At 40.5% G+C, this 26,251-nt stretch overlaps 1 protein-coding gene across 9 annotated transcripts in view; it reads right to left on the bottom strand.

Annotated features, from left to right (window-relative positions):
• The window catches only part of kmt2ca (lysine (K)-specific methyltransferase 2Ca), a 506,051-nt gene extending 481,930 nt beyond the window's left edge, over positions 1-24,121 (bottom strand). For 3 of the 9 annotated variants that reach the window (XM_072576253.1, XM_072576251.1, XM_072576256.1), the window contains exon 1: positions 22,974-24,084. The gene's annotated coding sequence lies outside the window, so the exon portion shown is untranslated. Of the gene's footprint in view, positions 1-22,973 lie in introns of all 9 variants that reach the window. The other 6 variants (XM_072576250.1, XM_072576252.1, XM_072576257.1 and 3 more) reach the window with 3 other exon arrangements.
• Between the last annotated feature and the right edge of the window lie 2,130 nt (positions 24,122-26,251).

Genomic DNA, 26,251 nt, shown 5'->3' with positions numbered 1-26,251 from the left:
AAGAAAAGCAAATAAAAAATACCAGAATAGGGGGATCTTGCACAGAGCATCCACAATGCCCAGATTTTAGCAGGGCATATAGCTAAGGCAAATTGAATGTAAATTTTTTCAACTAAGGCACAGAATTGCAGCAGAGACAGAATACTAGAGCTGTGTAAAACATTTGAAGGTTATGACGACCATATTACGGAAAAGACTAGATTGCACTAGAGATAGTGGATTTACAAAGATGTCAAGACCAACGTTCTCACTGATCGGTGTACTCCAAAGGTCTGCACACAGCAATTCGCATGCCGATACTGTTTCCAGCACTGCCTTCTGGTTTCAGAAGAAGTTGCTGCCACATGCACATCTGGGCAGAAGAAAAAATGTACAGGAATGGTCAAGACTAGAGAATTTTAGCTGTGCACGTGCAGTGATTCCTGAAGAAGGGCTTATGCCAGAAACGTCGATTCTCCTGCTCCTTGGATGCTGCCTGACCTGCTGTGCTTTTCCAGCAACACATTTTTAAGCTCTGATCTCCAGTATCTGCAGTCCTCACTTTCTCCACATGCAGTGGATAGGCTGAAATTGTTTTCTCTGTAACAGTGGGTGCACAGAACAGATTTAAATGATGTGCAAAGTATGAGGGGCCATTATAGAGTTCATTGGAAGTCTCTCTCTCTCTCTCTCTCTCTCTCTCAAGAAAACTTAATCAGAAGAATACATTAAAGTACTTAGCAAGAAGTATTAAAAGGGGGAAAACTGAAAGAACTGCGGAATCTGGAAATCAGAGAAAACATTGCTGGGAAAACTAAGCAGGTGTGGCAGCATCCGTGGAGAGAAATCAGTGTTAATGTCGCACGCCCAGTGACCCTTCTTCAGAACATTAGAGGGAATGTTAGAGCATTAGAGGGATGTCAAAGAAAATACTTTCATTGATGGGTGTTGGGTGTCTTAACTCTTGCCTGAAAGAGTGAAAGGAGCAGAAACCCTCATTGCATTTCAGACCCTTAAGACTTCACCTATGGCCCTTCAGAATACCTACTAACAACTATTCTTTTTGATTAGCATAGATGCAATGAGCTGCTTCTGCAAACTCTTTTAACAAAACTCAAAAAAATCTTTTACATAAAAGGTTACACTTTTCCCCCATTATCATTTATACTATGCAAGAGCAGAAAAGATCTGTTTGTTAAACATTTCCAGCTTTAAATAGGCTTCTGCTTTTTATTAAAAATAGCTGTAATCAATCCCCTGCCATTTGTTATCTTTTCACACCAAAACAGTCCAATGAAAGATGGAGGGAACTCAAATATAGATCTCAAAACATCATGTTCCTGATCACCCCTACACCCCACGAACTTGACTGACACATTCATATTTTCACTGTGCTCCACCCAATTGCTTTGGCAAAAACTTCTCCAACACACCCTGACACACCGAATGGCATCTAGTGTCGTAATCCGGTGCTCTTCTACACAAGACAGAACTTTGGCTGGTCTAGACAAAAAGGGAGGGTTGAGACTTATTTCATGAACCAGTTTTAAACCCTAACCTAACAAAACACTTAATTGACAATGTTTATTCCAAAGCTTTGTTGCCGCCAACAAGGTAATCACGAATAATAAAATGCAATTCGATTCATGCACAAAAAGTCGAAAATGTTTCCTCCATTACGATCTCCTTTTAGAAAAAGAAGTTTCTAAAGATCAATGGCTTTCATTATCGGTATATTGCAAAAATCCAAAACTGCAAGTCGAAACTTTATTTTGACCTGCGCCTCGTTCTCAAACTGTGACCATTAACATGGTTCACGCAGTTCTGGGGTGGGTGCTTCCTTTGTCATTCAAATCCACTTTGGGAAATTGTCCATGATTGACAACCAAATAATCGAATCATTTGGGCTCTGGCCAAACCTTACTCCAAATTTCTGAGAAACTTCCGGAAGCCAACGGCGGGGTTGGAAAATGACGTTGCAATCTGTTTGGGCCCCTCGGGATTCCGGAATCTAGAACAAAACTAGAATCTGCTTTCCCCCGCCCTCCTCCATTTAATAAATTTTCGAATTGAGCCACATCAAAATCAAATGCTATTAAAATTTTGAGTCCAGTCCAACTCGTTTACACAGTTGACAGGAGCGAGCTGTAGTAAACTTAACCCCACCTGCGCCAATCTGACTGCACCAACTTTTGACGGCTACTTCTTGGATAGGGACACCGTTACCAGTTAATTGTCCGGTGTGATGTGAATTCTATGGTTTTATTACTGTAACTTCAGTGCACGCGTCAAGTGATCAACCAAACCTACGTTTTCAACGTCCACTTCAGCATTACAAAATTAGAGTTTGCGAAATCCTGCTCTTGGGGACAGCATTTTATTTCAGCAAGCCGTTTTTGAAATTTCGTGCGTGATAATTGCATTATCCTAGGCTTTCAAACAACTTGGGTCTCAATAACTATCTAGGAACCCTTTTTTACATTTCATATTTAACGCTTCTAATGTTTTCCTTTTTTAATGTATATAAGCAACTCATTCAGAAACATGCATTGCTGGTATTCTCCTTTGGGACATATATTTTTAATCGACGGATTTGAAACAATAAAATCTTATTTAATGCACGAAGAATTTAGGCTTACCGAAGGCAAAAATCAAGAGAACCTCAATGCTGTTCCTATACAAAAACTTAAAGTGCTGGAAACGTTAAGGAAAGCAGTATCTGAGCGGAAGGGGGTTTTCTGACGGTGTCAATCCCACACACGGTTCACTATCAACGACAAAACTTTCAACCACCTTGCTCTCACATTCTAAAACATTGGCAAAAATCAAAAGACTTGTACAACACTTCTTTGTGGCGTATTTCTAAACTGAAAGGCACTATGAAGAAAAGTGAAGTTAATGGAATGTTACATTTTGATGCATTAAAAGGAAACAACTCTGAAATGCATTCTCTCAGTATGCTTTGGAGTTGAAAATACCTTGCCAATTACTTGTTCCAACCATGGACAAATGAGTTTAATTCTGCAAATAAATTGCTGACTAGGTTTACTACCGTAAATACCGAATGAAAACAGCTTGCCTTTCATTTCACAAACAGTTGTGATGGTGAGGCATCTTACTATAATACATTAAGTTATTGAAGAATGTATTTTTAATTTTGAAAGAACAATTTCTTGTCAAATTGTAAAATTGTACTGCGTAATTGTAATTACTGAAAAGTAGTGGTCAATGGTGTAGTATCACTTCACCTCAAATAAAGACAACCAAAACCTTAAGACATTAAATTTTCAACACCACTTCTTCTTAAACAGGATACCTTGCTACAAAGTGTTTTCAAAAATTTACACAATTAAAGTTACCCTGCTTAATTTTAATCTGATCAAATAAGTAGACAATGACACAATGGCAAGCCTGCGTACCATCTACAAGATCAAAGAAATACGCTGTAATTGAGAAGGAGAACTTGAGCTTGATGTTGGTGTTGCAACATTTCAACATTTATATTCTTAAGCAGTACCTCCCAAATCCATGACTTATACAGTATGGAAAGACATGATACATGGGAACACCACTACAGGTTCCCCACCAAGTCAGATACTATCCTGACTTGGAATTGTATTGCTGTCCCTTCACTGGCAGAGTCAAATTCCCAGAACACAGTCCCTAAATCACTGTCAGTTTACCCACACCACATGAAATGCAGTGAGTAAAGAAGAGAGCTCACCACCATCTTTGAGGTCAATTAGGGATAAACAATAAATACTGGTCTAGCCTGCAATACCAATATCCCATGAATGAGTTTTGAAAAACTTGAAGCATAAATTCAGTTTCTCTGCGCATAGGTCCTCCCTGATTTGTTCAGTATTTCCAACACCTATAGTATTTTGGTTTTTTTACACACTTAGCGATTCTAACTTTCAAAATTTGCTTACATTGTAATGATAGTTATCTCATCCTTGTGAGAAACTAACAGAAATATTTATAGGTGATGACTGATGAAACGCTACAATATATTGGTTTAATAACCTGACCTTACACCATCTCCCCCAACAATTTATTAATCCCAACAGGCCTACATTTTCAGTACAATGCAACTGGCTAAATGATACTGCATACAGGATAATACACTGGTAATCGTCCATGACACATTATCAACTGCAGATTAGATTCAAGTAAATCAGTGATTACGTAAAATCTTTAATCCTTCATCAAGAACAATCGTATGGAGTGCACTAGCATACATTTGCATAACAACCGACAGAGCAATTTAACAATACAGATCAAATTCTCTCACGTTTGATCATGAGTCACTTATCAATTCAGTTGTACTCTAGCCTCCGTAAAAGCCTCCTTTCCAGAAAATTTGTAATAATGTAACACATATTACAATAACAGTAGTGAAAGTCTTTGGTTTGTTGTGAATTAGTTCACTTAATGTCACTATCCTGCCTTCACCACACAGCCTTACACGTTCTTTATTTTCATATTAATCCAATTCTCTCCTGACTGCCTCAATTGAAACTGCCTCCACACACCTGCAAACAGTGTACTCCAGATCTTAATCACTTGCTGCATGTAAATATTTTCTTGTCATCAACTACCTTAACTCTACCACATACATCTTGTCAGAAATAAAATAAAACTATTAATAATCTACTTTGAAATTTGTCTTTTCAGTAAATTCATTATCCATGCCTCCGTTACATTTTAATCCAATGAATTTCAATTTTACTAAGAGATCTACTATTAGGACCTTGTCAACGGTGAAGTTCTACATGCACATCAGCCATTCAAACTTCAACTACTTTGTATAAAACAAATTGTAGAAAAATCTCAACTTTCCTAAAATTTGAAAGCATATTTAATCATCATTAAAAAAAATTTAGGTCAACTTCAACATCACTCATCACACAAGTACAAATACAGTTAAATACTGAAGATGTTACAAAGCCTCATATCGGACAAAAACATTAACTGGTACTATCTCCACAGATGCTGTCGTATCTGCTTAATTTCTCCAGTAATTTGCTTGAGACTTCCAGCATTCACAGTATTTTGCATTTATCACTCCAAGATAGTTCAAGATTTGTTTTACTACAAGGCTTGTTTTCATTCCAGTGTCTGGAGTAACATGCAATTGTAGCAAACATTGGTATTTTTGATCTTTATTGAACAAAAACAAAAGAACACTTACCTTGAAAGGAGTTGTCAGTGCAATATTTTGGGTCTGACATTTCCTCAGCTAAAGCAGCTTAGTCCAGGTGAGGAACCTATGCAGCCAACAGCAAAGTGGGTCACCACTGAAACCACACTTTTTCACTGCAATTCCTTACGTATTTCAGGTTGAAGAAATCTTAATGCCACCTTCACAGCTGCTGAAAGGAGGTAACTATCTGGAGTAAGTGAAGGGATGCCCGGTAGAGCAGGTTTGAGAGATACCAGGTCGTGATTGAGTTGGTGTTGGGTGTCTGTGGAATGCAACATGGGAAGGAGAGTACCATGTGCAGTTCTGGTCACGTATTATAGGAAGGATAACTGCCCATTAGTTTCAATTTCTGGAGCAATTTATGAAAAGTCAGCTGTGTTGGGTCTTGTTCCAGGTCCAAAGAAAGATAGTAGAAATAGGCCATTCAGCCCATCACGCCTGCTCCACAATTTGATCATGGTCGACATGTTTCACAATCCCATTATTCTGCCTTTTCCTAGTAACCTTTGATCCCCTTAAGCAAGAACCTATCCACGTGTGCCTTAAATACACTCAATAACTTGGCCTCCAAGACATCTGCAGCAATGAGTTCCACAGATTCACCACCTTCTGAAGAAATTCCTAATCTCAGTTCTAAACAGTCATCATTTCATTGAGGCTGTGCCCTCTGATCCTAGTCTCTCCCATTAATGGAAACATCATCTCCACGCCAACTATATCCAGGCCTCTCAGTATTTTATAGGTTTCAATGAGATTGCCCCCTCCATCCTTCTTTATTCCATTGGGGACAGGTCCAAAGTCCTCAAATCCTCATCATGCAATGAGTCTTTCATCCCCGGAATCTTTCTTGAGAACCTCATCTGCACCTGCTACAAGGCCAGGACACCCTCCTTAGATACACAATATTCCAAATGCAGTCTGACTTGGGCTTTATACAGCCTCATAAAAACCAAAAAGGTGTGCACTACAAATCAGAAACAAAAACAGAAATTGCTGGAAAAGATCAGCAGGTTTGGCAGCATCTGTGGAGAGAAATCAGAGTCAATGCTTGTGCAGCCATAGCAGCATATTCTTGCTTATCTTCTAGGCCTCTTGAAATGAATTATAATAATACAGTTGCCTTGTTAAGGTTAACATGCATGTTCAGTTTGCAGTTAAGTGAATATTTGAGAGAACAGTTGTGGGCCCAACATTTGCCTCTGCAGAACTCCACTAGTCACCAATTGCCATGGTGAAAAAGACCCCTTTATTGCTACTGTTTCCTGCCAGTCAATCCTCTACCCATGCCAATACCTTGCCACGAACACAAAAGGCTCGCATCATATTTAGTAACTTCCCAGTCAAAGGCCTTCTTGAAATCCAAACAGATCACTTCACTTGCTCTCCTTTGTCTAACTTGTTCATTATGCCCTCAAAAGGTTTCTCACAGCTTTGTCAGGCACAACTTCCCCTTAAAGCTGTACTAACTCAGCCCTATTTTACCATGCATTTTTAAGTACTACGTAAACTCATCCTTGATAGTGAACTCTAAAATCTTACCAATTACTGAGATCAGGCTAACCAACCTGTAATATTCGGTCTTCTGCCTTCCTCCCTTAAAAAGGGGTGTCATCTTAAAACATTTTCCCATCCTCAGAGCCTCCCTGACTCCAGTGATTCCTGAAAGATCACAACCAATGCATCTACAATCTTTTCAGCTATCCCTTTCAAACCCTGCGCTGTAGCCCATCCGGGCCAGGTGATTTATCCACCTTTCCCAGCACCTTCTCCTTTGTGACAACCACAACACACCACTAGCACCTACCACCCCAACCCTTGAAGTTCTGGTACGCTACTGGTGTCTTCAACTGTGAAGACTGATTAAAGTACCTGTTCTGTTCTATTATCACCTTTTTGAAAGAGCAAAACACCAACACCCACATCACTTCCACTGAGACACATTGAATGGCTCTGCGTAATTAGATGTGGCAAACACTTGAGGCAGTGGATCACACAGCTTTCAGGCTGTCAAATCTCTTCTGACATTCCTCCGTCCATGGAAATTTTCTGCACTGCTTCAACAAGACAGTCAGTGGAGCAACCACACTGCTAAAATTTGATACAAAACTTCCAATTGAAAAAAATTGAGTCCCACGAATTGTGGTATTTCCTTTCTCAATGGAATGCAAAATTCCCCAACAACCTTTGTTTTGGCATCCTGTGGGGTAAACTCTCCATGTCCAATAGCATGGTGCAAGAATGAGACTTGGGCTTTTGCGAACTCTCTCTCAGCTGGTTCATCACCAAGACAACCTCCCAAAGTCAATCGAACAGTTCTGACAGATGCTCCAAAGTGTTCCTTCAATGTTTGACTATTAGTCACCACATTGATGCATACCACACAATTTGATAATCCCAAAGTCAGATGAGTACACCCCAGTTCATTCTCATACATCAAGTCATAAAGATGCACAGCATGGAAACAGACCCTTCGGCCCAACCCGCCAGCACCCAGCCCATATCCCTCCAAACCCTTCCTATTCATATACCCATCCAAATGCCTTTTAAATGTTGCAATTGTACCAGCCTCCACTACATCCTCTGGCAGCTCATTCCATACACTTACCACCCTCTGCGTGAAAAAGTTGCCCCTTAGGTCTCTTTTATACATCTTTCCCCTCTCACCCTAAACCTATGCCCTGTATTTCTGGACTCCCTGACCCCAGGGAAAAGACTTTGCCTATTTATTCTATCCATGCCCCTCAAATTTTGTAAACCTCCATAAGGTCACCCCTCAGCCTCCGACACTCCAGGGAAAACAGCCCAACCTGTAGCTCTGATTGTAGCTCAGATCCTCCAACCCTGCCAACATCCTTGTAAATCTTTTCTGAACCCTTTCAATTTTCACAACATCTTTCCAATAGGAAGGAGACCAGAATTGCACGCAATATTCCAAAAGTGGCCTAACCAATGTCCTGTACAGCCGTAACATGACCTCCCAACTCAATACTCTGACCAATAAAGGAAAGCATACCAAACACCTTCTTCCCGATCCTATCTACCTGCAACTCCACTTTCAAGGAGCTATGAACCTGCACTCCAAGGTCTCTTTGTTCACAACACTCCCCAGGACCTTACCATTAAGTGTACAAGTCCTGCTAAGATTTGCTTTCCCAAAATGCAGCACCTCGCATTTATCTGAATTAAACTCCATCTGCCACTTCTCAGCCCACTGGCCCATCTGGTCAAGATCCTGCTGTAATCTGAGGTAACCCTCTTCGCTGTCCACTGCACCTCCATATGATTAACAACTCTTTCAAGTTATTTTGATTTTCTTCTGGAAGATAGCCCAATAATTTATCCCAACTTTTGACAACTTCCTCACTGTCCAATTTAATTTGAGGAATGCCCAAATTAGGAATCATCAGACCTTGGTTCTTCACTGTGTTGTAACCAGTTCCACGTTCTCATTTTGCTTCCCTTCCATATCAAAATACATTCGGAGCATATTCACGTGACCCACACATTTCTTTCTATCCAGCATTATCAAATAATTCACCTCACTCAATTTCTTTTTGATAAGGCGCACTAAAGCTTGCTTTTCAAAGGTTCACCTACCACTGGAGTAGCACTACCACTGTGCCTATGAGCAAAATTGCAAATTTTGACCTCGTATGCTTCCAGTTTCATCACATGCTGTATGACTTTTAAAGCTGTTGGTCAACTCACCTCGATCTATTTAATCTTTGTCAAAATATGTAGTCTCAGAATTCTGACTCATCAATTTCTTCTCAATTTATTTCAGTGGTCCCCTCACCTAACGTCCAAAAACTAATTCAAATGGGTTGAATTTAGTTAATTTGTTAGGTGCATCCCTAATTGCAAACAGTACAAATAGAATTCCTGTATCCCAAACATCTGGATAGCCTTGACTCTCGGACCTCAACATGGTCTTTAAAATTTGATGTCACTGTTCTGATGCTCCCTGCAATTCTGGATGATATGCAGATTTGAATTGTTTTATTCTTAAAATAGCCATGACTTCCCTGAATAATTTTGATGCAAAATCTGACCCTTGATCTGATAATATTTCTGTGGGTAATCCATAGCCAGTTAAAAAAATTGAGTAACCCGTCTATAACCCTTTTAGCTGTGATACTGTATAATTCAATAGTCTCTGGAAATCTAGTCTATAAATCCATTATGGTTAACCAAAACAGATTCCTACTTTTTGTTTTAGACAGGGGTCAATTAAGACTCTTGTAAAAGGTTCCTCAAATGCAGGAATGGGTATTAAGGGTGCTGGCTTTCTCACTGCCTGAGGCTTTCCAAGTCCCAGACACGCATGACATATGCGACAATATTCAACCACATTGTTATGCAGGCCAGGCCAATAAAAATGTCTTGGTATTTTGGTTTGAGTTTTTCTTACTCCCAAATGACCTCCTACTGATACCTTGTGTGCTACCTGTAACACCTTTCTATGGACCACTGGCAACACAACTTTATGAACTTCTATCCATTTGTCTGAATGTGTGACAGTCTCTATTTGCTCGTCAAGACTTCATTTTTAAGATAGTAACATTCTGGGATACATGCAGATTCTTCTTGTATATACTTTTTGATACAACTGCTTTAATTTTTCTTCTGTTGTAATTTAGTTAATTTCCCTGAAAAATATCCACTTTGTCCACCACCTGTTCTTGTTTCTTCTCAACCATTTGATCAAAACAGTCTTTAATAACTGTACTTCAACTTCCTTTTCTAGAGCGCTTGCTTTTTCCTCCTACTTCAACCTGTTGATTTGGTGACCTCATTACCACAAAGTCAGGAAAAATCCTAGGATGTACTTCCTGTTACACCTCAGTTGCCTGATCTCCCACTGGCTTTTCAGCCACAGTAGGCTTCACTCCCACCTGTGATCCAGTTATATTACCACGGACAAACTGCATTGCTGGAACCAAGAATTTCTGTCTTATGTCTCCCACCACTTTTAACCAGAGTCTCCAACCTCATTTTATATAATGGAACATTGCTCTTCTCACTAGGAATTCCACATATTACCATCTTTTCTGGCAATACCCCTTCTGAATTATACATCTCATCTACGGAAGACTGGCTCTCTCCTGAACCTCAAAATCTGAATTTCTTTACCTACTCCTCCTGGCATACCTTACCCGTGCAAGTAAATTCTTTAGAGATTTGGCACTTTGACAACCAACCCCTGGTCAGGTTGTACCTTCTGGGGCAGTTTTTTGGCTCTATTTACCAACTTTGTTTGAAATCAACATCACCAAAAATGCACACCAGCCATTTCATTTGTTTAGCCACTTTTCCTAATGAAATAAAAAGGCTTCTACATCCTTCTGGTCAAATTTAGGCAATACTTGGACACACTTAAACAGCTCCCACCAGGCCTTCAGCTACGACAAGATTGCTGTCAATCACTATGCTCATCATCACTCCTACCTTTTATTTCGACCACCAGCATTTTAAGTAAACTTTGAACTTTCAGTTCCAACCAAGTCCAAAAGCTCTCGCTTTGTTCACCTAGGGCCTTGCTTTCCTTTTTGTTCTGCCAATGGTATTCTTTTCTTTTTCCTCTTCTAGAGTTCTTCACTTTGATTATCTTCTGCTTTCAATCATAATTCAAACTATATCACTTCCTTTTCATGTTCAAGCTGCTTCATTTGCAATTGAATTTTACCCAGGTCCAATGATTCCAATGACATTTCTTACAATCGTAAACGGCAAGCTATTGTTGAAATTACCACCTGTTTTCGCACAGACAACACCAACTTATCTGTCAATTCAAAAAGCTTTGCCTTTCACTTTCTGTAAAACTCCTGAAGTGACTTTTTCCACCCCCAGGAAACACTTAGTGACTGAAAGAGCTGTTAATACACAGGCACATGCTATTTAAACCAACTGAATGCAACACATGAAATGGAAAACAAAAACACCAACACTCATTACTCTCTGCCTCCAATTCCAATAATTCTAAACCCAACCTGGAGTTAAGAGATTCTGATCCCAACAAAGGCCCCCAGTTTGTTATGGGCCAGACCTAACTCACTCAAAACATTAAAAAGGTAGTCTAGACCCTAACTTTTCTTATTTTAAAAGATAGGTGCAAGGTATTGGGTTAAAGATGCAATTTAAAACTAAGAAAGACACTTCTTTTTTACACTACAGTTAATACACAGAAAATATAAAAAGGAATTGACTTAACTGTAACTATCAAAATGCTTAGCAAAAACCACACAAACTACCACTAACTGTTCCAACACAGTAACATTCCATAAATACACCCTTAGCAATTTATAGATTGTCTCACATGTAACTGTAGCAGTAAGAAGAGAACCTCAGCATTTAGCTGTAACAAAGTGGAATAAGAGCTACCACACCAAGCTTCAAGACTCCAGCAACTGCAGAAAACTAAAAACTAAAATTCCTGGTTCTGTGGGAGCTTGACCCCACCCATGCAGGCTGTTTCTATTGTTTCAACTTTTCTTTAAATTCCAAGGCCAAGCTGTTTACTTTATTGATTGAGCAGACTGCTCAGCGCCTATGTCTGACATTTTATTGTGCAAGAAACCAAGACAAAACACACCTCAAAGCCATTGTATCAGTAAGAATTTCAATATCCATTACCATAGTTTAAGTTCTTCCAAGTCACAGTTTACATTGTGCCAAAGCATTCTATGTATGCTATAAGCAAACATTTTTCACAACCTTTAAGAGCCCTCAAGCGATAGTCAAGTAAATCATTACCTATATTGTTTGAAAAAAAATGGCTGTAAGAAATAGTAAACCCCAAGATCAATTGAAATGCACCATGTGTTTCTTGAGAGGGGAATCAAATTCAGAGCAGCAAAGGGGATAACATTTCCTCACAAGTAAACAAGCATTCAGGTACAACCACATACACAGATCACTTCACAACCCAGGCCAATGTGCAAGCAAATGATCAACATATTTTTCACCTCAAAAACAAACTACTGCTTTACAACTCATCCTTTAAATCTGTACATGCTTTTCTTACCCCCTCCATTTCAGGAAAAAAAACTCCAAGAAAAATAAACAACTTGACGAAGTCTTCCCATACCAGTCTGCTAATATCAAGCCAATAACAGCACATTACAGGTGACCATTGTGTGGCCTGGATTATAAGTCAGTTGGTTTGACCGTAGTGTTGGGCCAAATACCAGAAATGGAATTACTTAAGAGTCATATAGATGTACAGGACGGAAACAGACCCTTCAGTTCAGCTTATCCATATTGACCAGATGTCCTAAATTAATCTAGTCCCATTTGCCTGCACTGTAGGAGTTCCTCAAGGCTGTCTCCCAGGCCCAACCTTCCCAGCCACCTCCCACCATCCCCAAGGCCAGAAGAAGGGATGCTCACCGATGCTGCACAATGCCAGCACCACCCATGATTTGTTAGTTGGAAATGAATGGATTATTCAGGGATAATCAGCATGGTTTTGTTAAGGGAAAATTAAGTCTTCCTAATTTAATTTAATTTTTTGAGGAATGTACAAGAGGTTGGTGCAGTAGATGTTATCTACATGGATTTTAGCAAGGCATGCGAGAAACCCCACATGGCAGTCTGACAAGAAAGCTTAAAGTCTATGGAATATAAGGGAATGTGATGGGTTGGATCAAAAATTGAATCAGTGACAGGGGATAATGGACAATGATTGACAAATGTTTTTGCGAATGGAAAGCAGTTTCTAGTGGTGCTCCATGTGGCTCAGATTTGGGACCCTTAATTCGAATGTGCTGTATATCAATAGATTAGACTTTAGTGTGGGAGGCTCGATTGGGAAATTTGTGCTGACAAACAGAAAGGAAGGCAGATATTTGACAATGAAGAGGATGACTCTTGACTGTAGAAAGTTATTAATGGATTGCTGAGTGAGTGGCAAATGAAATTTAACCCTGACAAATGGGATGTCATGTATTTTGGAAAGTCAAACAAATTTAGGGAATACACAATAAACATGAGGCTATTGAGAGAGATAGAAGCAACAAGAGGCCTTTGAGCACGCGCCCACAAGGTAGATATGGTAGTAAAGGCAGCACATTGGATGCTTCCCTTCATTGGCCAAGGTATCAAATACGATGATTTAATACTAGAACTATACAAGACACTGGTTCGGCCACAATTGGAGGTTTGCATACAGTTCTGGTTCATGACATTACAAGGATACAATTTCTTGAGAAAGTAGAGGAGTTTTATAAGAATATTGCCAGGACTTGAAAACTGCTTGTATGCTGAAAGATAGGAAAACAACTTAGTGTATCCTTCGAACAGAAGGGCGGCACGGTGACAGAGTGGTTAGCACTGCTGCCTCACAGCGCCAGAGACCCCGGTTCAATTCCCGCCTCAGGCGACTCTGTGTGGAGTTTGCACGTTCACCCCATGTCTGCGTGGGTTTCCTCCGGGTGCTCCGGTTTCCTCCCACAATCCAAAAATGTGCAGGTTAGGTGAATTGGTGAAGGGGTAAATGTAGGGGAATGGGTCTGGGTCGGTGTGGACTTGTTGGGCCGAAGGGCCTGTTTCCACACTGTAAGTAATCTAATCTTAAAAAAAAAGGGTGACTTAATTGAGATGTACAAATTAAAGAATGGCTTGGATAGGATAAACACAGAAGACCTGTTTCATCTAAAGAGATTAACTATCAGAAGGCACAGATTTAATTTGACTTGTAAAAGGTTTAGAGGATTAGATTAGATTAGATTACTTACAGTGTGGAAACAGGCCCTTCGGCCCAACAAGTCCACACCGTCCCGCCGAAGCGCAACCCACCCATACCCCTACATTTACCCCTTACCTAACACTACGGGCAATTTAGCATGGCCAATTTACCTGACCTGCACATTTTTGGACTGAGTTGAGAGGAAACTTTTTCCACCAGCATATGACAGGAATTTGGAACTCACTATCTGTAAGACTACCAGTGACAGAAGCCCTCATAACACAAATATTTAAGTGTGCACTTGTAATGCAAAGGAATAAGGCTATGGGCCAAATGCTGAAAAATAGGATTATAACAGTCAGGTGTTGACTTTTAATGGTGCAGACTCAACTGGCTGAACAGTGTTTTTCTGTGCTTATAGACTACCGACATCCAGAGAGGGGTGGGTGTCCAGAATTCGCTGCCCAGTTTGGTGGTGGAGGTAGAAACCCTCAAGTTATTTGAAATAAACCTACGTTAGCAGTGCTGTAATGGAAAAGGTTACCAAGTATGATTAGAACATAGAACATTACAGCACAGTACAGGTCCTTCGGCCCTCGATGTTGCGCTGACCTGTCATACCAATCTGAAGCCCATCTAACTTACACTATTCCATGTACGTCCATATGTTTGCCCAATGACAACTGAAATGTACTTAAGGTTGGCGAATCTACTACTGTTGCAGGCAAAGCATTCCATACCCTTACTACTGAGTAAAGAAACGACTTCTGACATCTGTCCAATATCTATCACCCCTCAATTTAAAGCTATGCCACCTCATGCTCGCAGTCACCGTACTTGGAAAAAGGCTCTCCCTGTCCACCCTATTTAACCCTCTGATCATCTTATATGTCTCTATTAAGTCACCTCTCAACCTTCTTCTCTCCAACGAAAACAGCCTCAAGTCCCTCAGCCTTTCCTCATAAGACCTTCCCTCCATACCAGGCAACATGCTAGTAAATGCCCTCTGCACCCTTTCCAAAGCTTCCACATCCTTCTTATAAATGCAGTGACCAGAATTGTACACAATACTCCAACTGCAGCCGCACCAGAGTTTTGTACAGCTGTAGCATAACCTCATGGTTCTGGAACTCGACCCTTCTATTAATAAAAGCTAAAACACTGTATGCCTTCTTAACAACGCTGTCAACCTGGGTGGCAACTTTCAAGGATCTGTGTACCTGGACACAGATCTCCGCTCATCTGCCCTACCAAGAATCGTACCATTAGCCCAGTACTTTGCGTTCCGGTTACTCAGACCAAAGTGAATCACCTCACACTTGTCCGCATTAAACTCCATTTGCCAACTCAACCCAGCTCTGCAGCTTATCTATGTCTCTCTGTAACCTACAACATCCTTCGTCACTATCCACAACTCCATCGACCTTAGTGTCGTCTGCAAATTTACTAACCCACCCTTCTACACCCTCATCCAGGTAGTTTATAAAAATGACAAACAGCGGTGGACCCAACACTGACCCTTGCAGTAGATCACTAGCAACTGGACTCCAGGATGAACATTTCCCATCAACCACCACCCTCTGGCTTGCTGAAAGAAGACAATTACTGATCTAAACTGCTATATCTCCCACAATCCTATTCCTCCACATTTTGTACAATAGCCTACTGTGGGGAACCTTATCGAACACCTTGCTGAAATCCATATACACCACAACCAGTTTACTCTCATCTACCTGGGCGGCACGGTGGCACAGTGGTTAGCACTGCTGCCTCGCAGCGCCTGAGACCCGGGTTCAATTCCCGCCTCAGGCGACTGACTGTGTGGAGTTTGCACGTTCTCCCCGTGTCTGCGTGGGTTTCCTCCGGGTGCTCCGGTTTCCTCCCACAGTCCAAAGATGTGCAGGCCAGGTGAATTGGCTATGCTAAATTGCCCATAGTGTTAGGTAAGGGGTAAATGTAGATGTAGGGGTATGGGTGGGTTACGCTTCGGAGGGGGCGGTGTGGACTTGTTGGGCCGAAGGGCCTGTTTCCACACTGTAAGTAATCTAATCTAATCTAATCTAATCTACCTGTTTGGTCACCTTCTCAAAAGAACTCAGTAAGGTTGTGAGGCACGACCTACCCTTCACAAAACCGTGCTGACTATCCCTAATCAAATTATTCTTTTCTAGATGATTATAAACCCTATCTCTTATAATCTTTTCCAACACTTTACCAACTGAAGTAAGGCTCACTGGTCTATTATTACCAGGATTGTCTCTACTCCCCTTCTTGAACAGGGGAACCACATTTGCTATCCTCCAGTCTTCTGGCACTATTCCTGTAGACAATGACAATTTAAAGATCAATGTCAAAGGCTCAGCAATCTCCTCCCTGGCTTCCCAGAGGATCCTAGGATAAATTCCATCCGGCCCAGGGCACTTTTCTATTTTCACACTCTGCAGGATTTCTAATACCTCTTCCTTGTGAACCTCAATCCCACCTAGTCTAGTAGCCTGTATCTCAGTATTCTCCTTGACAACATTGTCGTTTTCTAGAGTGAATACTGTTGAAAAATATTTAGTGCTTCCCCTATCTCCTCTGACTCCACACACAACTTCCCACTACTATCCTTGATTGGCCCTCATCTTACTCGTCATTCTTTTATTCCTTAAATACCTATTGAAAGCCTTAGGGTTTAGCCTGATCCAAACCGCCAACAACTTCTCATGTCTCCTCCTGGCTCTTCTGAGCTCTCTTTAGGTCTTTTCTGGCTACCTTGTAATCCTCAAGCACCCTAACTAGCCTTCACATCTCGTCCTAACATAAGCCTTCTTCCTCTTGAAGAGAGATTCCACTTCCTTCATAAACCACGGCTCCCGCGCTCCACAGCTTCCTCCCTGACAGGTACACATTTATCTAGGACACTCAGGAGCTTTTCTTGAATAAGCTCCACATTTCTAACGTGCCCATCCCCTGCAGTTTCTTTCCCCATCCTATGCTTCCTAAATCTTGCCTAATCGTACCATAATTGCCTTTCCCCCAGCTGTACCTCTTGCCCAGTGGTATACACCTATCTCTTTCTATCACTAAAAGAGAACATAACAGAATTGTGATCGCTATCACCAAAGTGCTCACCTACTTCCAAGTCTAACACCTGGCCAGGCTCGTTACACAGTACCAAATCTAATGTGGCTTCACCCCTTGTTGGCCTGTCTACATACTGTGTCAGGAAGCCCTCCTGCACACACTGGACAAAAACTGACCCATCTATAATGATCTCAGTCAATATTTGGAAAGTTGAAGTCCCCCATGACAACTACCCTCTCTCTCTCACTCCTATTGAGAATCATCTTTGCTATCCTTTCCTCTACATCTCTGGAACTATTCAGAGGCCTGTAAAAAAACTCCCAACAGGGTGACCTCTCCTTTTCTGTTTCTAACCTCAGCCCATACCTCAGTTGACGAGTCCCCTAACATCTTTTCTGCAAGTGCAATACTGTCCTTGACCAACAATGCCACACCGCCCCCAGCCAATAGATGTTATAAGCTGAATACTTTAATTCTGTACAGTAAGTTTTCTATGATTCTATACAACAAAGTACGCACATATCTGCAATACTCAATTGTAATTTCTGAACATCTGCACCTGCATGATTCAGCGAATGGCTTGTTGTTTTATGACCAGGAATCCCATGAATTTAGAGTATACAGTATAGGAAGGTGCCTCAGTAAAAAAAATCATATGCAGTAGATTCGTATGGCACTGCAAAAAGAAAAAAAAACAAGATCTGATAGAGTTCATCATAGTACAAATAAAGAAATAAGGATTTTTATATAATAACTAGCCAAGGACTTAAAAATTAGCTTCAACAAAACACGACTGATAGATCCATTAATGTCATGTTTTTACCCTGATATAAAAAGTATTTCAGTTAGGAACCATCTGGCCAAACCAGTTCTTCTCAGTATCACTGCTGTCATGTCCATAATTAGTTGGATCAGGAATTATTTTGCTTTTGAAATGTGTGGATATTGAAGTGAAGATTTAGACTAGGTTGTCTCACAGTTAGTAAGGGAAAATGTCTCAGCACACTCGTGTCCAATCATACTAGTAATTATTTGAAATCTCTTTTGCTTCATTATGACCACCTTGTTCATCAACATATCTGGTAGCTTAATGTGAATGCACAGTTACTCAAATTCAGAGAAGACTGTTGTAACGGCTCAAATTCTTAGTTACACGGTACCCTTTCCCACTTATCAGTTTCAGTTCATAGGCTGATGGAAACAGCACTAGCCCCACTTCAGAAGATAAAATTCTATAAAAGACACGGACCTGAAGAACCAGCAACTTAATTCGGATCCTTGTATTTTAAACTTCTTCACAGCCACACATTTCCTATCTCTATAACTTCCTCCTGCACATGGACTCAGCTCTGCAATTCAATCCTAACTTTCTGCCTCCAACCAATATGTCAAATCTTAATACTTTACATAGCTTAACTTTAGTTTGCCAATGTTGTTTTGCTTTGTTAAAGACTTCAGCAACTTGTTTGACATAGAAGTAGAACCACTTAAACCATGCGCACTAATGTTACATTTTAAAAAAAAAGATTATATTGGCAGCTTTTTTGTCACTAATTTAGTATCTAGAAAAGCAAACTAGAAAAAGTCTATATAAGAAATAAAAAGCAAACTCTCAGTCAGAAAACAAAAATTCCATGCAGAAAGGGGCAAGTAGAAAGCGTTTTGTGCTAGTTTCTCAAGTATACCAACATGAATTCTGGATGCTACTTTACAGGTTTATTTCAACTATGCACATTTTTTCTCTCATAAATCCTTTGAGAAAACTTACATTAACCAAGCTGGTCACGTTTACTTAGCTGAACTTGCTACAGCATTAACTGCAGAAGTGATATGTTAGCATATTTGATTAATTGAAATGAGATGAATGAATTCAAAAATGCATCGAGCCATTGCCTCACATTGTGAAAATGTCCATGAAATCCAAGTCGATGGTGTTTTTACATTCTTCAGTCACATGATGTTTTAAGCTGTAAGTTATAATCTTGATTGAAGTCATTTGGTGACCCAAAACAATGAGTAACAAAACAAGCAGACAAAAAAAAAAGTCATTTTATCTCAGAAAACTCCAATAGTTTTAAAATAAACTGCATTGAGAAACCAAAGCCAATGAAGTAATGACAGCTGCAGTTAGCTCAATTGCTAAAATGTCTAGACTGTGGGATAGAATAAAGGCAACAATGCAGGTTCAATCCTTCCACTGGCTGTGGAAATTCATGAAGGCTTGCTTCCTCACTGTGCCTCATGCTTGACGAGTGGTCGCCCTCAACTTATATGAAATTGTCTCCCTCTAAAGAAAGAGGATGCCTATGATCCTTTGCAGACTATGGCTCCATACCTTACAAAATGGATGTGCATTTTTGTCATACTTTCCACCACAAAATGTTTCAAAAGTCAACAAAATGCTCCTTGGAATATGTAGGAAACATAGCAGCCAATATACATAAAGCAAACTCCCACAAATAGTAAAGGGATAAGATTTGTTTTGTCCTGTTGATTTAAGGGATATATATCAGTCATGACACTGATAACTTCCCTGCTCTTCTACAGTAAAAAGTCAAGACAAGATATTTTTGAATATAGCTGAGCAGACAGGTAGGACATTGACATCAATAATTGTGCAGTATCCCCTCAATACCACACTATTGTTGTTGCCATTACTTTTAGATGTGCCTCTATTATAAATAGGAATTGATAATGCAAATTGTCCACGTGACCTAGTCAATCCAGGAGGTCAATTCTCTTGTGGTAAGTGTATGGAATGAGCTGCCAGAGGAAGTGGTGGAGGCTGGTACAATTGCACATTTAAGAGGCACTTGGATGGGTATATGAATAGGAAGGGTTTGGAGGGATTTGGGCCAGGTGCTGGCAAGTTGGACTAGATTGGGGTGGGTTATTTGGTCGGCATGGACAGGTTGGACCGAAGGATCTGTTTCCATGCTGTACATCTCTATGACTATGTTGGAAGTAGTGCATGATTAGAGTGGTGCTGGAAAAGCACAGCAGGTCAGGCAGCATCCGAGGAGCAGAAAAATCAACGTTTTGGGCAAAGGCCCTTCATCAGGGATGAGGCTGGGAGCCTCTCCTGATGAAGGGCTATTGCCCAAAATGTCAATTTTCCTGCTCCTCGGATGTTGCCTGACCTGCTGTGCTTTTCCAGCACCACTCTAATCTGGGCTCTAAGTCTCCAGCATCTGCAGCACCCACTTCTACCTGGAAGTGATCCAAGTCTAGTACTCGTGTGGCAAAAAATGTTACTTACCTCCTGTAAACCAAAGGTAAATCCTGTCCAGGTCTTACTACATTCGAATTGCTTAAACTACCTGAGGAACTGCGAATACCATTGAACACTACAAATCAGCAGTAAACATCCCACTACTAACCTTGCAAAGTTAGACAGATAATTGATGCAGCAACTGAAGATATTTAAGCCTTGAACAGTGTCCTGTAGCAGAGGTGATTGATCTCCAACAACTACAACCATCTTGTTAGTTATAATTCCAGCAGTCGACAGCTGTTCCTACACCCCACCCCAAAAGACTTCAACATGATGTGAGATCTCCTTGAGATCACTTGGTCAAATGTTGCCTTGACCTTACCTCAACTATAAACGTCCTCACCCCAGTTTATGTTTGGACCAAGGGTGTAATGAAATATTAAGCTAAAGAGTCCAAGATGAACGCAAATTCAACACCAGTGAGCAAATTAGTGGTAAGTGAATACCATTGTCAACATATCATTTTACCACTTTACTGACAATTGAGAGTAGACTGATAATCTGCCAAATGGCCAGAATGGACTAGTCCTACTTTCTGCGCACAGGTCACACCTGGGCAATTTTCAACTTTGTCAGGCTTTTGCTATTATTGTAATAGTACTGATACACAGTCCTGCTTAAAGACTTAGCTTATTTTGAAATAGATATATTCAACAACACAGCAGAATGTTGTCAGGATACAGGGTGTATCCAGGGCCTTCAGTCATTTATTGACATCGCATGGAATGAAAAAAAATGACCGACTTGCTTTCCTCAGGAAGTCATTCACTACCGGCTGAAAATGGCTGCAAACACTCCAAACCTGTCTTCTGCATTCAATTGCTTAGCACCATCACTAATTGAGTTCATTCTCCTCGCATTAGGGGCCCACCAGCATCAACTTGATATCTACTACACAGCTTTAATCTGATCTAATTGTGACAGGATCATTTAACTCTATGGTATGCTGCTATTTAATTTCTATATAGTCCCATGATGTAGCTTCACCAGGTTAGCACCTGAATATCAGCTACACCTGGTACTGCACCTCACGTTTTTCCGAATGCATTAAAATAGGGTTGCTTTCCTGTTCATAGAGTGAACATTATGTCAGATTATGGAATCTGCATGCCAGTATCTCTCTCTCGTCACAAAACATAACATATGTACCACAGAACATTTCCTATTCCAGAAGCACAATCTTATGCATTACAGCTGTTCAGTTAAAAAAAGTCTCTTTCCCTATTGGTCAGACAATATTGTATGTACAGTATTTACTTACTTGAACAAATGTCATTGTTTTAGTCCTGTCAGAGTCATTAAACCATAGTATACAACTCATACAGAAGTACAAAATTGATGATTTCCTTTCATTTCAATATCAGAAAACAGTTTTGTGCTTGTTTGTTTAATGTACCATGTTGTCAATATTGCACTAGAAAATTGTCAAATTTTTAATGTATATTAAACACATTGTACAATTAAAAATGTCAAATGAAAAGATTTCAAAGTTACTACAAATCTATATTCTAACATAATATAGGACAGTGTAAAGGTTAGTTGCAGTAGTGTGCCTGGTCAGTAAGGCCTTTCATAATTTAAACAAATTATAATATTAAATAGCATACAAAGGTAGTACAATTCAAAAGGTGACATCAGTCTTTGCCGCATCATTCAAGTTTTATTTCATCTACTTTTGATGCATTGGCAATTTTACCAGAGCAAAAGATCTGTTAGTCATATTTAACAACAATATGCACTTTAGGATAATTTTGATCTCTTCAGCTGGAAAATTAAGTCCTACCATTTTGACATACAACAATTTGCTGAAAGCCTGTTTAATTCAAGTTAGTAGAAAGGGGAAAGAAAAAACAAGCTACCTTCGGGAAATTTGCTGATGCCATCAATATCAGAGGACAAAAAACGTGCTTTTTCAAGTTCTTAATTGTCAAAACAAATTTGCAAAACAAACATGGCCCTCAAAAAGAAACCTGTGTAACCTGGTATGTGCATTTCACTACCAAACTTATTGTGCCGAAAAGTAATGGCAGTTAACAGTTTAAACAGGAAAAAAAAGTTGGATTGGAAATACTGTCATATAAAAACAAACAAGGAAACCCGTGACTAGGAGGTTCAACCTCGACTTGGCAGTTTTACTGCGAGTTTAGACATATTCAAGATCTGACTGCTTTCCCATTCATCAGAATCCCATCTAGCAAACCTACAGCATGATCAATAGCCCCAGATCTCACTCCGTTGAGGATAAAAAGTTGTAGCTCCAAAAAAATTTAGTTTGACAGTTTTTCGAGAGCAGCTTCCAGGCTTTGTCTCGGGACTGGTCGGAAAAAAAAGTGTATTTTTTTTCCCCTCCCGTTCCCTTCCCCCATCAGCTCCACCCCCCACCCCCTACCCCCCCACCCTTAACTACCCTGTTCTCGTCAACAAAATGGTGTTTAAAAACAAAACTGCAAGAAAAAGTGGCACGCATCAACACAAGAGCGATGCATTTAAGTTGTTGCAAGCTAATTTTTAAGTTGGTCTTTAAAGAAAAAGATAGACAGCGTATGTTTATATCCAAAAGTGATCCGTCCTCCTTTTGCAAACCATGACTGAGCAAGTTACACAATGGCGCCCGACCCCCCTCCTCCTCCTCTCCTCCCCAATGGCCTGAAAGGAGCTGGAGCCACGCAACCACCTCGTCAATTTAGTGTGTACATTTATATTACAACACACACAAAAAAACTGAAACTTCTAAAATTAAAAAAGAAGGAGAAACTCACCTTTTAAATCCTAGAACAGCGGAGTTTTTGTGCTCATGACCTCAACTGTCATCGGGGTAAACGGTTGCTTTTTTAAAATTCGTTGAGAATTTTTTTTTTAAAAGGGTGTAAATTATAATCAGACGAACTTGGATTTCCCCTGTCGAGAAGCTAATTTTTTTGTTGCTGTTGTTGTCGTGGCCGCGGCTGGTGTATATTTTAAAAACAGTAAATAAGTTTGTCTTCCTCAGCTCAGAAATCGACTGCCACAAGAAATTTATCCAGAGTCTTCGATGGATTTTGTTTTTTTTTTCCTTAGCCCCGCTTCTCTTCCCTTAAAAAGAAAACCTTCTTCTCTTGCCACGTCCCAAAAAAAATTATATAATATATTGAAAAAGAAAAGCCGCCTCAAGCGTCGAGCCTTTTGTTGTTGTTTCCTCTTCCCTGTCGCTCTCGAAAGACACTTACTCCTTTCCCTTTTAAAAAAAAGAAAAATCCTCCACTAAATAGGGGTGGAGAAGGGGGGGGGCAAGAAAAAAATACTTCGAAGCTTCTTTTCCTTTCGACGTTAGTTTCCGTCACCCCCTCTAATAAAAAAGAAACTTCGCGACAGACACAAGAAGAAATTTCAAAAAAAAAGAGGAAATGAAAAGAAAGGGGAAACAGGAAGAGAAAGAGCAGCAGAGAGGTGAGAGAATGTCTGTCTAATATAAATCAAGAGATTTTCTTGAGGTGGTGTGTCTGCGAATCCTCCTCCCAAATCCTCTCACAAGTCATGAGGGGAGGAAATCCAACGCACGGTTGAAGTCCTAATCCAAAGGTTTCTCTGAGAAATATACAGGCATGCTATATACACAGCTGCTTCCCCCCTCCCCCCCTTTCCAAAATCAAACAGGATTGCGAAGGTCCTTGTATATTTCCCCGCTCGAATTCCTCTTCCAGGAGTCAAAGGAACCTTTCCAAAAACTAAAAAAACAAACAAACGCGATGTAAAGTTATTACATTACTCCATCATTGGTAGCCATCTTGGAAAGAGCCAGAGAACAACTCCCCCTCTTCCCCGTCCTCCTCCTCCTGCACCTTCTGTCACTCACAGTCCTGCAGCAATTAGTACCTTCAACCCAAAGAGTTTTGTCAACACCACATCATCCTCCTCCTGGTGTTCCCCCCCCGCCCCACTCTCATAAACACCCAGTAGAAACAAAAGAAAGCAACCTCCTCTTCTCTTCCCCCCCAACCCCTGCCAAGAAATGTAGCAACTGTCTTCAATTCAAAGGGTGGTGTTTGAGAGGTGTGTGTTTTTTTTTTGTCTGTGTGTGGACTCGACCTATTTGCTTCGCAAAAATTTCTCTGCAAGAACAACTACGATGACCCCGTGGAGCGATACCAGCCAGCAACTCAAGTGAGGAGACCTTCAAACCAACCATTAGCCAACAGGCTCGCTGTAGAATCTGGTCTGGATTTGCAAACCCAGTGGATCCGGAGTCGTTCCTCCTGAAGGTTCTGTATTTCACCCATGTGAAATAACGCTGGTAGATTACACTCATTTGTCAAGAGAGCGCAAAATAGCACAATGAATTGAGTGTCGTCAATCGTGGACGTTAACAATTTTCAGAAAAAGAAAAATTCCTCTCGCTCCCAGCAGCCCCACCAGCCCCTTCAAAATCGAACAAATTTACTTGGAGGAGCAATTGCATGTGCAGAAAGGTTGCTATGGTGGCGTGTGAGGTAGAGAAAGCCAGTTAAGTCACAACCTTTTTAAAAAAAATACAGTTTTAAAGATGTTCATTTTGCAATGAAGGAAAGAACAGCCTTGGGAAATAGATTATAAAGACGACAATAGCAGGAAAAATATGAAATAGAAAAAAATCCAATATGAAAACTAAATATTCCAGTGTTCTATTGACACATAATTAAAAATTGAAGTATGATAGAGATGGGGCCATTTAGGGATGAATAAGATAAACTCAGGAAATGTTGAAATGGCAAGGATAACAAATCTTTATTTTACCTCTACATTGAAATAATAAAGAGAAATTGACAATAATAAAAAGTCAAGGGGACTATTGCTACAATTAAGAGATAGGGAAAAAAAGCAAAATTTAACAAGACCAGCTTGCATTTATATAGCACTTTAAATGTAGTAACATGTAGACTGACCAAAATCAAGGCTGGGCAAGAGGTCAGATTTGGAGGAGAATGCATATTTCATATCATTGCTACATCTGAAAAATGTTTTAAGGAGTGGCAAGGCCTATGAGGAATTTGAAAAAAAAGATGAGAATTTTAAAACTGAAGAGCTGCTAAATCAGGAATCAGTGTAGGTCAATGAGTACAGGAGAGAAAGTTGAAAGATTTGATATGAGGTAGGATTAAGAATTTTAGATGATCTCATATTTACAGAGGGTTCAAAGTGGGAGGCAGGCCAGGAATACATTGGAACAGTCAACTTTAGAGCTAACAAAGGCTTGAATGAGGGTCTCCTCTACAGATGAGGTGAAGCAAGGACTTAGGCATATGACATTACAGAAGTGGACTTGCTGAAGGAACAACCTGTGGATGAAAAATCATCTCATGATTAAATGGATCTCTAGATTTCAAATTCTCTTGTTCAACCTCATGAGTAGCTAGAGCCACCAAGTTAATGGAGTAGAGCTGTGGTGGTTCCTACCCTCCTATATGTCTCTGAGAACTGAACTGTCTGCATCAGATATCTTAAGATGCTGGAACGGTACCAGCAAAGCTGCCTGCGCAAGATCCTGCAAATCTGTGCGTCTATTTTCCGAGCAAAGGTCAGTTTCCTCAGCCAGGCCAACATCCCCAGTATTGAGGCACTGACCACCTTTGATCTCCAGCAATGGGCTGGGCATGTCATCGATATGACTGACACAAAATTTCCCAAGCAGGCATTGTACTCCCAGCTCCAAAACAGCAGGCAAGCCCCAGGAGGGCAAAAGGAACAGCTTCAGTGACACCCACAAGGCCTCACTGGCGAAGTGCAGCATTCCCACAGACACCTGGGAATCACTGGCCCAAAACAGGACAAAGTGAAAAGGAGCATCCTGGATAATGTTGAGCACCTGCCATCAGGAAAAAGCGCAACCCGGGCTAAAGGAGTGCACTGCCACACCAACACTCCACCCACCCCTTCTCGCCTTTGACCCAAGTGTGGCAGAGTCCATGGGGACCACATTAGGCTGTACAATCACCTATGGACTCGGCCTGAGAGTGGAAGAGAGTCATCCTCATCTGTAAGGGACTGCCAATAATGATGATGATGATGAACTAGGAAGAAGTAA

This window comes from Chiloscyllium punctatum, chromosome 8, assembly GCF_047496795.1.
Source record: "Chiloscyllium punctatum isolate Juve2018m chromosome 8, sChiPun1.3, whole genome shotgun sequence".
NCBI classification, from domain to species: domain Eukaryota; kingdom Metazoa; phylum Chordata; class Chondrichthyes; order Orectolobiformes; family Hemiscylliidae; genus Chiloscyllium; species Chiloscyllium punctatum.
Note: the sequence above shows the minus strand (reverse complement) of the source record. Positions and strands in the feature narration are given on the sequence as shown.